Source organism: Corapipo altera, unplaced genomic scaffold, assembly GCF_003945725.1.
Source record: "Corapipo altera isolate COAL_440 unplaced genomic scaffold, ASM394572v1 44, whole genome shotgun sequence".
NCBI classification, from domain to species: domain Eukaryota; kingdom Metazoa; phylum Chordata; class Aves; order Passeriformes; family Pipridae; genus Corapipo; species Corapipo altera.
The window spans coordinates 11,484,713-11,494,875 of record NW_020884880.1 but is presented as its reverse complement, the minus strand read 5'-3'; positions in this window follow the sequence as shown (position 1 = coordinate 11,494,875).

Sequence of the window (10,163 nt, the reverse complement as noted above, 5' to 3'; positions counted from 1 at the left end):
CTTGTGTTTTTGTTTTCTGAATATGCAATCCCTTGGATTATTTGTTGTCCAGGCACACTAGTGTAAAGTCCCTAATCAATCCAACTGAATCCCATTCTGAAGAGAAAAAGAAGCCCAGAAACAAGCCTTCCCTTTTCCACGAGGTGGAAAGTACCTAGATGGCATATAGTCTGTGTCTCTGCATTCCTCCCCTCACATCGTAAGCAAGGAAAGCTTTTAGCCAACTCAGGTGTAACACCTCATGAGAAAGTAGATGAGTCACAGCAACTACATGCCCCATCTCAGAAAACCAGTGTAGCAGTCAGAAAGGGAGAAGAGGTTTGCAAGCTACTTTATAAACGTACGTTCATGACATCCATTTTTTGTTTGTCTTGGGCAACTCTCACAGTGAAATGTTACCACAGAAAAGTTGAAGCTACCTGCACCCAGGTAGCCACAATGCTGATGGTGCTACTGTAGGGGCAAAATAGAGTAGCCTGTCCTCCACACTAAATTTCTGTAATTTAGTAATTTCTGTAATACAGAAAACAGGTAAGCAGCAGGGCTACAGTAACCCCAATAGCAACAGTTTCACTGATCTCCATGAAACATACCAGAGATACAGGCTAGAAATTAATTAAAAATTTACACTACTGAAAGCAGTTATAGAGGAGAAAGCTGAAGTAGGCAAAATGCAAATGAAGTATTTTCATGGTTGTGCCTGTGACAGTAGTGCCACAAATTTCAGCAGGGGAAGCATAAGAAGCCTAAATAAATATGTTTACTATATACCCTGTAAATAACACTTCAGGAAATATCCACAGTGAGAATTAATCGATTTTTTATTGAGGTAATATAGCTTTTTCATAAGAACCATATAAAAGTATTTAAATAATATCTCACACTTAGGGTTGTTTTAAATATAACTTTCTAGTAAATAACGCATTATTAAATTATGCTGATATTGGTATTTTCTACATATGTGCAGAACTTTTGGCTGTGAAAGTATAGTACATAGGGCAAGTACCAAAGTTACTGACTTTGTGGTTCTAAAACTAGTGGTAAGAGGGGTCTGATTGCTTGTGCTTCTTTTTAAGTAATTTTGTATGACATGTATGAAATTTATTAGGAAAAAAATGAAGAATATATTTTCCAGTGCATCTCTGCATAACTAATCTGTGGGTTTTACATATGCTGGCAAGGAGCTGGCAAAGTTGGCTTTAAGAGGAGAATGAAATGAAGCAAAGCCCAGTGCTACCCAGAAGATGCCAAGATGCAGGAAGAACACAGGAAGTACAGCTCATGAAAGCTTCTTTTTCTGGGTGGTGGAGTCACAGCTGAATTCAGATGGGAAGAGATCTCTGGTTCCAAACTCCATGCACAGCCAGGCCCCTCTCCAAGTTACAGCCAAACTACTACAACTACATACTCTTCTGAGAGGAGCAGACAGATACGAATGGGAAAGTCATCCACCTTTTGATTCAAAGCACAAGGAACAAGACATCCTCCTACAGATACAGCTATTGCCACTTTGCAGAAGCACTGCTCCGAAAGACTTCAAATGCAATGTGTTTCTTATTGAGCCAGGCCACCTATATGCATCAAAGAAGCAGTGAAAAGTGCATCTTCACAAGCACTGAACTAGGCAAAAACTAAGCATTGCCAGGTTAGTAGGTTTCCATTTCAGTGCTGGAAAGAGAAGTTGTGCCATGGTAATCCTACATATGCATTGATCATCCCAAATCAGCATTCAGACCTCTTAAATCCCTGAATTTGGCTCTAAAGGGAGTACTGCTGCTCCATAGTAGCACCCTCCTGTGGCACAGTCTGTCAGAAGGCAGCTCCCTCAACACCGGCTGACCATTTCAGAAGGGTGCACGGTACGTGGCCTTTGGAGGGAAGTCGGGTACTACTGTGGTGTGATGGGGCTGAGAGGGAAGGAGGGGAATGAGGTGGAGGTACTCAGTACTTCTGAACACACAGTCTTGCACAAGAGCTGGAATGCTAAGTTTGACCATGGACGCCCGCGTCACTCACCTGACGGCACCGTGGCACAGGTGCACACAGTACCCTGGATAGTGTGAATGGGGGAACGTGCTTAAAGAGGAAAGAGAAGAAAGACAATAACCATTACCAATGTGTGGTTAGAGCCAGGGTATTATAAGCATATTCCTGTTCAATTGTGTCATAACACTGAAACCCATTGAACCAGTCACAGAAGTCAAACAAATATCTTCTGATTCAGCTCATTTCTCTGCCTTTCTTGCAGCCAACATCTCTTCTTCAGCCATGCAATTAAGGCCACCCATTCCTTCTAGCAAAAGACACCTGATTAAATGCTTCGAGTGAAGCTCAGCTTTAGCAAAGGCAGGTGAGAACTGTAAGCCTTTTTCTAATACCAGGAAAATCTTACTGGTTATGATTGATTTTTCCAACTGCAATTCCATCATTTTGGCTCTCTCATTCACCCTTTTCTGTTGTTTTTGGGTTTTGGTGTGGAGCTGTCTTCTCTTCAGATTCTCGTCAAAGTACCACACAGTTTGGCTATATGCTATGAGCTCTTTGGCATCAAATGGAGCTGAAAGTGATCCCCATGATACAGAAATAACTCATTATACGGTCAAAAGTTAGAAGCTGTGCCCACTTGAGGCATTCCCACAGCTCCTGCTGAGTGTTAGGGGTGTGTGTGTGTGGTGAGGGACTCTGAGAGCCTGGCTTTCATGGGGGGAAGTGCTCAGTGTTCTCAGGAACTTTAAATTCAGGTATGGGTGCTCAGCACTCCTCAAAACCCAGCCCTGCATGATGTAGATTTTGAAACCCAGGATAATTTTCAGAAGTTATCATCTATGAGTTTTGCTATTAGAGTCATCTGAAAAATCAAGACAAAAACATACAAATTTATTAGGAAATAGACCATAAGCTTTATATATTTATGCTTTTTCTTTGCACAGAGGCCTTCCTACTGAACAATAATATGACATCACTCAGCTGAGGAAAAAAGTGATTGTGTGTATGAATGATGTTTATGTTTAAATTGTCTGTTAACCAAATTGTGAGTTTAGTGAATATATCAGCAAAGTGAATATTCATTACACTCTGGCAATATGAAGTGCAGATACGATATGAAGTCAAAGAGCCATATTCTGTTAAAAGGATTAGCTAGTAAGAAAGGACAGCAAACACACTTGGAAAGGAAATTCAGAATACAGTATTGTGCCACTTCAGTTTACGTATCTCTTCAACAAGCATTTCTGAGTTTGCTTCACAGGTTGCCTATATTTATTACTAGTATTTGGGTATTACTAGCAATACCCAAAAATATTACCCTTTCTACTAGTTAGAATCCAGATCAAACTGAAGTAATATGACACCATGAGTATTTCAGTCCATTTTTTTCATATATATTTATATACATCTGAATTTTTGGAGAGGGCTATTTTCCTCATTGCTGCTGTTCAAGAGGTACTAGACTGAATTTGGATGCACTGGAGTTCTGCAATCCAACATTTTGCCACTTGATGGCACCAGCAAAACACCTAAATTTGATCAAACTACTGAGATTTTAGATTAAGGTAGTTTAAAGTGTAGATGTACATTCTTCAAAGGCAGAAAATTAATAACCTCACATATTCGCACTGATAAGTATATTAGAAACCTGAGAATAATTCTGTGATGATTTCACAGTCACTTTTATACAGCTGTGAGGTGCATTCCTTGTGACAGTTGCTCACTGGAATGGATCATCCAGGTACACAGGCTGGGGCAGAGATCACAACACCTTTCTGGGGATTTTCTTCCTTAAGAGGAAGAAACCAGGGACTGGTGTGACTCCATGTCCTATGGAGCTATATAAGGAGGAAGGAGGTTTTTCACAGGAGTAGATTGAACTCTGTCCCCATACATACTGAAAAGTACATAACCTTGGACTGTAAATATTTGATCAACAGCACACTGAAGTACTTTCTGCATTATTATGCACTCACATCTTGACTTGAAATATGCTGGGTCTCTAAAAATATTTTCTGCTTTGTCCTAGTTTTTGCATTTTCTTTTCCTATAATATTCTATATTCTTGGTCTTCACAAAACCTTTAAGTTGAAGAAAAGAATCTATCCTTCAAAACAAAAAGTGAAACACATAAAAAAGGAAGTCTTCCACATTCATAGTCCAAGATCTTTCAGAGCAAATATTCTTCCTGCCATCAGGGGCTATTAAACAGCGACAGCCACATGGAAACTTTCCTGAAAAATATCCTCTGAGTGGTGCTCTGCAGACCTACCTGGGAGCTATTAACACTCAGTTTATTTACCTTATAGCCTGTGAGGACTCCTTTGAGCTATTACTGTCTTTTGTGGGAAATTAATTACCAGGTATTTGCAATAACTCTGTACACTTTCATGGGCCAACTATGCCTTTGCCTTAAGGATGAGCACTATCTATCCTTGTGCAGTTTTGCACTAGATTCAATTACTGGATTTGTGCAGATGTGCTTTTCTAAGCTCATTAGCAGTGGGTCACATACATATGCCAGTTAAACATACTGGAGAAAAGTAGCTGCCTCCTCCCTCCTAAATGTGTAATGAGTCCTCAAGTTCACATCAAACAAGACTGCAAAAATCAGGAAAGGCCTTGAAAAACACCCTTCAGCCACTGCCAAGAACCCTAGTTATACACACAGACATCAGGTTGAGCGTTGGCAGCTGTCCATCCACTGACAAGCCACACCAATGAGGTTGTCAGTGGGTTTAGTGACAGCACAGAATGAATGAAAACTGTGGTGGTTTTTTTTTTTCCCTGTGGGTTTTAACATGTTTTCACTGTTTATCATGCCACACAGAGCTTACATTCCTCTGTCTGTCCCCCAGTTCCTTCACCTGGGGTGGTTCCCAGACCTGCACATCCCAGACCAAGCAGCTTTTAAGGTTAGGCAAGATTGCCTCCCTTTGCAAGAATAAAAGGCTGCAGAGAAAGTCAATTTACACATATGAAACAATTCATTCTCCAGTCATAATTCCCTTTCTGTTAAAATTGGTAAGAGTGATATGTCTTATTCTCTGAATAATTTACTGAGTGTGGGGGAAATTAACAGGGAAGAGCAGCAAAATGTTCTCTGGCCTGATCTGGCAAAGAAGGTGAAGGTCATGAGGCTCCCCATGCTGCATCACTTTCAGGTCAAAACCACACTTCAGAGAAGAAACAGATCTTTAGAGGTTCCTAGCATGTGTCGTAGAGTAGAAAAATAGTGCTAAGTGGGAGACCCTCATGAAGGTCACACAGGTTCCAATGTGTCTTTTATTGCTATTATTGAACAAGTGTGTCTCTCCACCTAACCCTCTGCACTACATCAGGAGGGGAGCTGCAGAGCTACTGCAGGGAAGTCAATGTCTCCATAAGGATACTCCCTCTCATGTGAAACTTGATTTAAGCCTATTTTATCAAAAAATGTTTGAAGAGTGCCCACAGTGCACTCATTGCTAGGGAAATGGGAGGCTGTCCATCTGGACCACTCCCTGGGTTGGTTCTGGGCCTTTCCAAATGAGGAGCATAAATCCCTCCAGCATGAGTCTGACTTCTTTTCAAGTGAGAGATAGACTCCACATCCTGCGAGGACTAAAAATAAAGGGGCAGATAATATAATACCAGCAACGATGAATGTAACAAGTCACACTGTAGCACAACAAAATGGAAATTGAAAATAATTCTTAGTGTTTCTTTTCAGTTCACATTCTGTTACCGTAATACAAATGTAACAGAATGTGAATTGAAAAGAAACATTAAGAAGTATTCTTCATGTCTACAGCACCAATAGATATATAGCACCAGTTCTAATTGTTGAAATGGAAAAATCAATTAGAATTATGTGTGGAATAAACTTTTAAAGATTGCTGTTCTGTTAAGTGTGGCTATTTCTGTAAAAGTTTCTCATTTTTAAGACAGACACAAAGTTTGAATCGAAGTCCCAAGTCATTATAAATGTAAAAGTATACAAATGGTTGTTAAAATTTAACACTTTAAGTTCCTGCTATCTTTGTGTCCTATCTTTGTAACATTACACATTAAAAGTAGATCTTTTGTTCAGCTCAGTTGAGGCATGACTTATGCTGGCACGGTAATTTGTGAGACATCACATCTCATTCTAAATGCAGTGAGTCTCATAGCATCACAGCACAGATTTCACAATGAAGTGCATGACTTCAGTATGTTGTATCAAAATGTGTGAATAAAATTGATCTGGGACTTGAAGTTTATCTTCAAAACACCCATGTTTTGAAGGTACTTAAATTCTTTGAGTGAAGGGGCATACTTCCTCTTTGTAACCATGCAACACGTATCTATATGGAGACTTTCCATGGTGGAGTGGCCAAATTGTACCTTGAGTCACAGGTGACTTGAAGAGAGCTTAGGTGCAGATCCCATGCCACAGCTATGTCATTAACCAGGTTACTAAGCAAACCCCAGCTGCAGGAAGAAGTGAGTCCCCATGGGAACCGCTAAGGCTGAACTGCTGGAGTTCCTGTGGAGCCCATTAACATCCCAACAGGGCTCTGTCCTCATGCTGAGCAAGGGGAGGAGTCCTGAGAAGTTATCACCCCTGCTTGGTAATGAATTTGGGACATCTCTCTTCTTGCTGAGGAAAATAAACAATATGAAGATTTTTGTATGCAGCTTGAAGAATCAAGAAACTTTGTGTGATTGATGTACAAATAACAAACCTTAAAAAAAGGCTATCATCAGACAGCCTCTCCTACCCATTTACACTAAAGACCCTTTGAAGCAAGACCTGGTAAGTAAGTCTTTCTCATGAAATACACAAGATTTTGGAGCTCCAGGTGAACCACTTAGATTAGTCTAGTAATACTTGTCCTTCAGGCATTTTTTTTCTTTTTCATTATACCACAAAGAACCATTAAGCAAATTAGTTATTTTTTTTAATCTTAGATATTTTTCTGGCTTAGTGCAATTGCCAAGAGACTCTTAGCTGGGCTCAGTGATGAAATTCTTGCCCTTTAATATTAGTATTTATTTTGCTGTTTAAACAAAAATATTTGAAGCATAAAAAAAGTTTTCAAGGTAAAATATAAATAATTTATCAGCATGGAAAGAATGAGTATTTTCTCTGCAAGTGTAAACAGGATATGATTTTTGTTTTAATGACAAAAGGATTCATTTTTACTAGTACCACATATCATTGTTAATTAATATAGAATTTATTAAAGATACAAGGACTCCCTGAAACAACATCTCAGCCTCGGCCACATTGATCATCGTAACTGGTCTACTCTGGCCTCAGATTGGGAGGTCTGGAGACACACCATCTGTAACGCTGCTGCTTCCTTTGAGAAAGCACGCAGGATCACTCTCAAGGAGAAAAGACAATGCAGAAAGAATCGTGCCTTGCAGAATATACCACCTAAGGAGTCCTTCTGCCGTGCCTTTTGCAATCGGATATGTCTATCTCATATTGGCCTTATTAGCCACCAGTGTGCTTGTAACAAATGTGGATAGAGCCTTTCCCAAATCTTTGTTTGCGAAGCCCAGCCATGAATGAAAAAATGAATATAGAATTTATTACGTAAAAGTGTAAAAGCTAGATTTTTTCCTCACTCCTTCTAAAAAGACAGTGTGCATATCACATATTCCTGATGTTTTTGCAGTCTTTGGCACCTGGCAACACAAAACATTCCTCATGTAACAAGTGGTATCAGTAAGAATTTTGTCTGCACTGCTTACACATTGATTAGTCCCTAATGTGTATTGATTGCACTGATTCAGATAAAAGTGTGGGACATGCAAATGAATGTGGGTCACTTCAGGTACGTTATTACATTCCTTCCCTAATATAGGCTTTGCAAAACACTAGACAATATGGCTAAGTATGTTTCCTTAATGAAATAAAAGGGCAAGTTGTTCCTCTTTCAGTAATAATTGCACAGTGCAGGTTCCTTGGCAATAAGCAGCAGTAACACTATGAGGCAAAAATATCTGTCTTGAATGAAGCATGTAATGACTAGTTTTAGAAGATTAGCAGTGTTTGCCCAGCACACCCACTTTCCTAACAAATATCGATCTTGCTGACTTGCCTATGGGCTAATCTGTTTTCTTGGTTGTGTTGTTCATGACCTCTTTACCTAATGTGAATTAAAGTGTTTGGGAGCACCTACAAAGCACAGCTTCTCTCTCATAAAGCAGATTTATGAGAGAGAAGTCTCAGAAAAGCCCAGCTTGGTAAGATGTCTCATTATGTCATGATGCACAACTTCAGGAATGGAATTAATTTGGCTCCTGTATAAGGTTGGGACTTTGCTTTACACAGCAGTTGGGGGAAGGTCTTTGCTCCCAGTAAGCTGCTGTATGCAGTTGTGGTAAAGTTAAGTTTAGAAGAATTCAGATAGGTTGCTAGTCTCTCTTATTGCAATAAACCACTGCTTCAGTTTTCCTCAATTTCATTATTCCCCTGATTTTAAAAGTTTTTAGTTATTTTGTCCTTAACAACTGAAAGCTGAAAAGAATAGCCACAGGAATGTGGGCACTTCATGAAATCCCAGTTCTCAGTATCCCATAAAAATCTCCAGTTTAACTTTATCCTCCTTCCTTCCAGAAATAAATGAGGCAAATTTTGATTACACAAGCAAAAACTCAGTTACTATTAATTGGAGCTGTGCAAAAAGCAAGTCCACGTTCTCCTTCCCTTAAGTCCCATAAAAGTAAATGAGAATCGGTATGACTGATTATGTACAAAAGCTGCAAGGGCAGCATCATTGGGAATTCTTTTCAGGGTGAAAGCAAGAGAAGATTAAAGAATTAAGGTATCACCCTTCTGATTCTCATATATCTCCCAGTTCTTGCAAAGTGTCATATTTAATCTAAAACTCAGCGAAATGTGAAATAAGGAAATTTTCTTTCTTTTTTATTTCTTCCTAACAACTCAAACCAATGCAAGACCACTGTGCCTGCCATTTCCCCCCTCTCAGCCCTACCCTGCACATATTTCTAGGCACACCATGTTCCCAGACTTCAGATTGAGACACTGAGGATCGAGACACTGGGATCAGTCATCAGCCTTCTCATACCAATATTTCTAGCAAGGCTTTTGACATGATTGTTCTGAGGAAGACCAGAGGTAAGACAGTGCTCTGCTGGTTTACCATGTATTCTTGAAACTTATTTAGAAACACTACTGAAGCCGCGACTCTTTTCTTAGTGAAGTTTAACAGAGCCAGAATCTGAATACATCAGTGGTCAAGGTGAGCACCTTGGCTTAAATTAGATCTATATATGCTGATAGTTGCAGTCTCCATGGAGAGTATCTCAGCACTGAGAATGATGAATAAATGCAACTCAAGTGACTACCTTGTAGCCTCAGAAGCCAAGAGAGCTATTAACATAGCTGCTATTCCCCACAAAAGCAACACGGATCATTTAGTGCATCTGATATCTTCTGTCAGACAAATAATTCTTCACAGTCCAAAACAGGGAAACAAAAATGAAAATTAAAAAAAAAAAAGCATCAGTGGGATCAAAAACTAGCACTTTCGGGGCCAAAGTTATGCCTGCTATAGCTTTGCTGAGGACAACAGAAATAGCCCTGGAATAAGAGCTGAATGTTTTTAAACATTTTACCACTACACAGATGGTAGAACAAGACTCAGGGAGAAAAAACAACTCTTCTTATCCCTTACAAAGACTGAGATGAAGCCCTGGACTTCATTATTTACAGAACACCATGTAAGCCATCATGAGGTGTTTGTTTTTAACCCCAGCAGCATTTTACCCTGACAATGTTTTACATAACATATTGGAAGGAAAGGGCATGAAATTTTTGTTCTTAATCTGCTTTTTCCTGTAGGCATTCTACTACAATTGACAGGTACTTTGTTTTTGAAGACTTTAAAGATCACCTGCATGAACTGATGAGGAGTCCTTGGCAGTTAACGACCACACATGGTTATGGGGAATTAAGGACAGAAGAAAGCCGGCACCCCTATGTGCCATGGTACTGCTCGTCAGGAAGGCTTTGGCAATAACTGGGTGAAACAGAAAAAGCATATGCTGGCATGCAGAAGAAGCTTTTCAGGAGAGTAGAAGCTAATAATGTTAAGTTGAAGGTCAATTTGCATTATGTAGCTACCATTCCCAGTCATCAGCGCAGTGCTGTACACTTACATATGTAACTGGGTGCACGA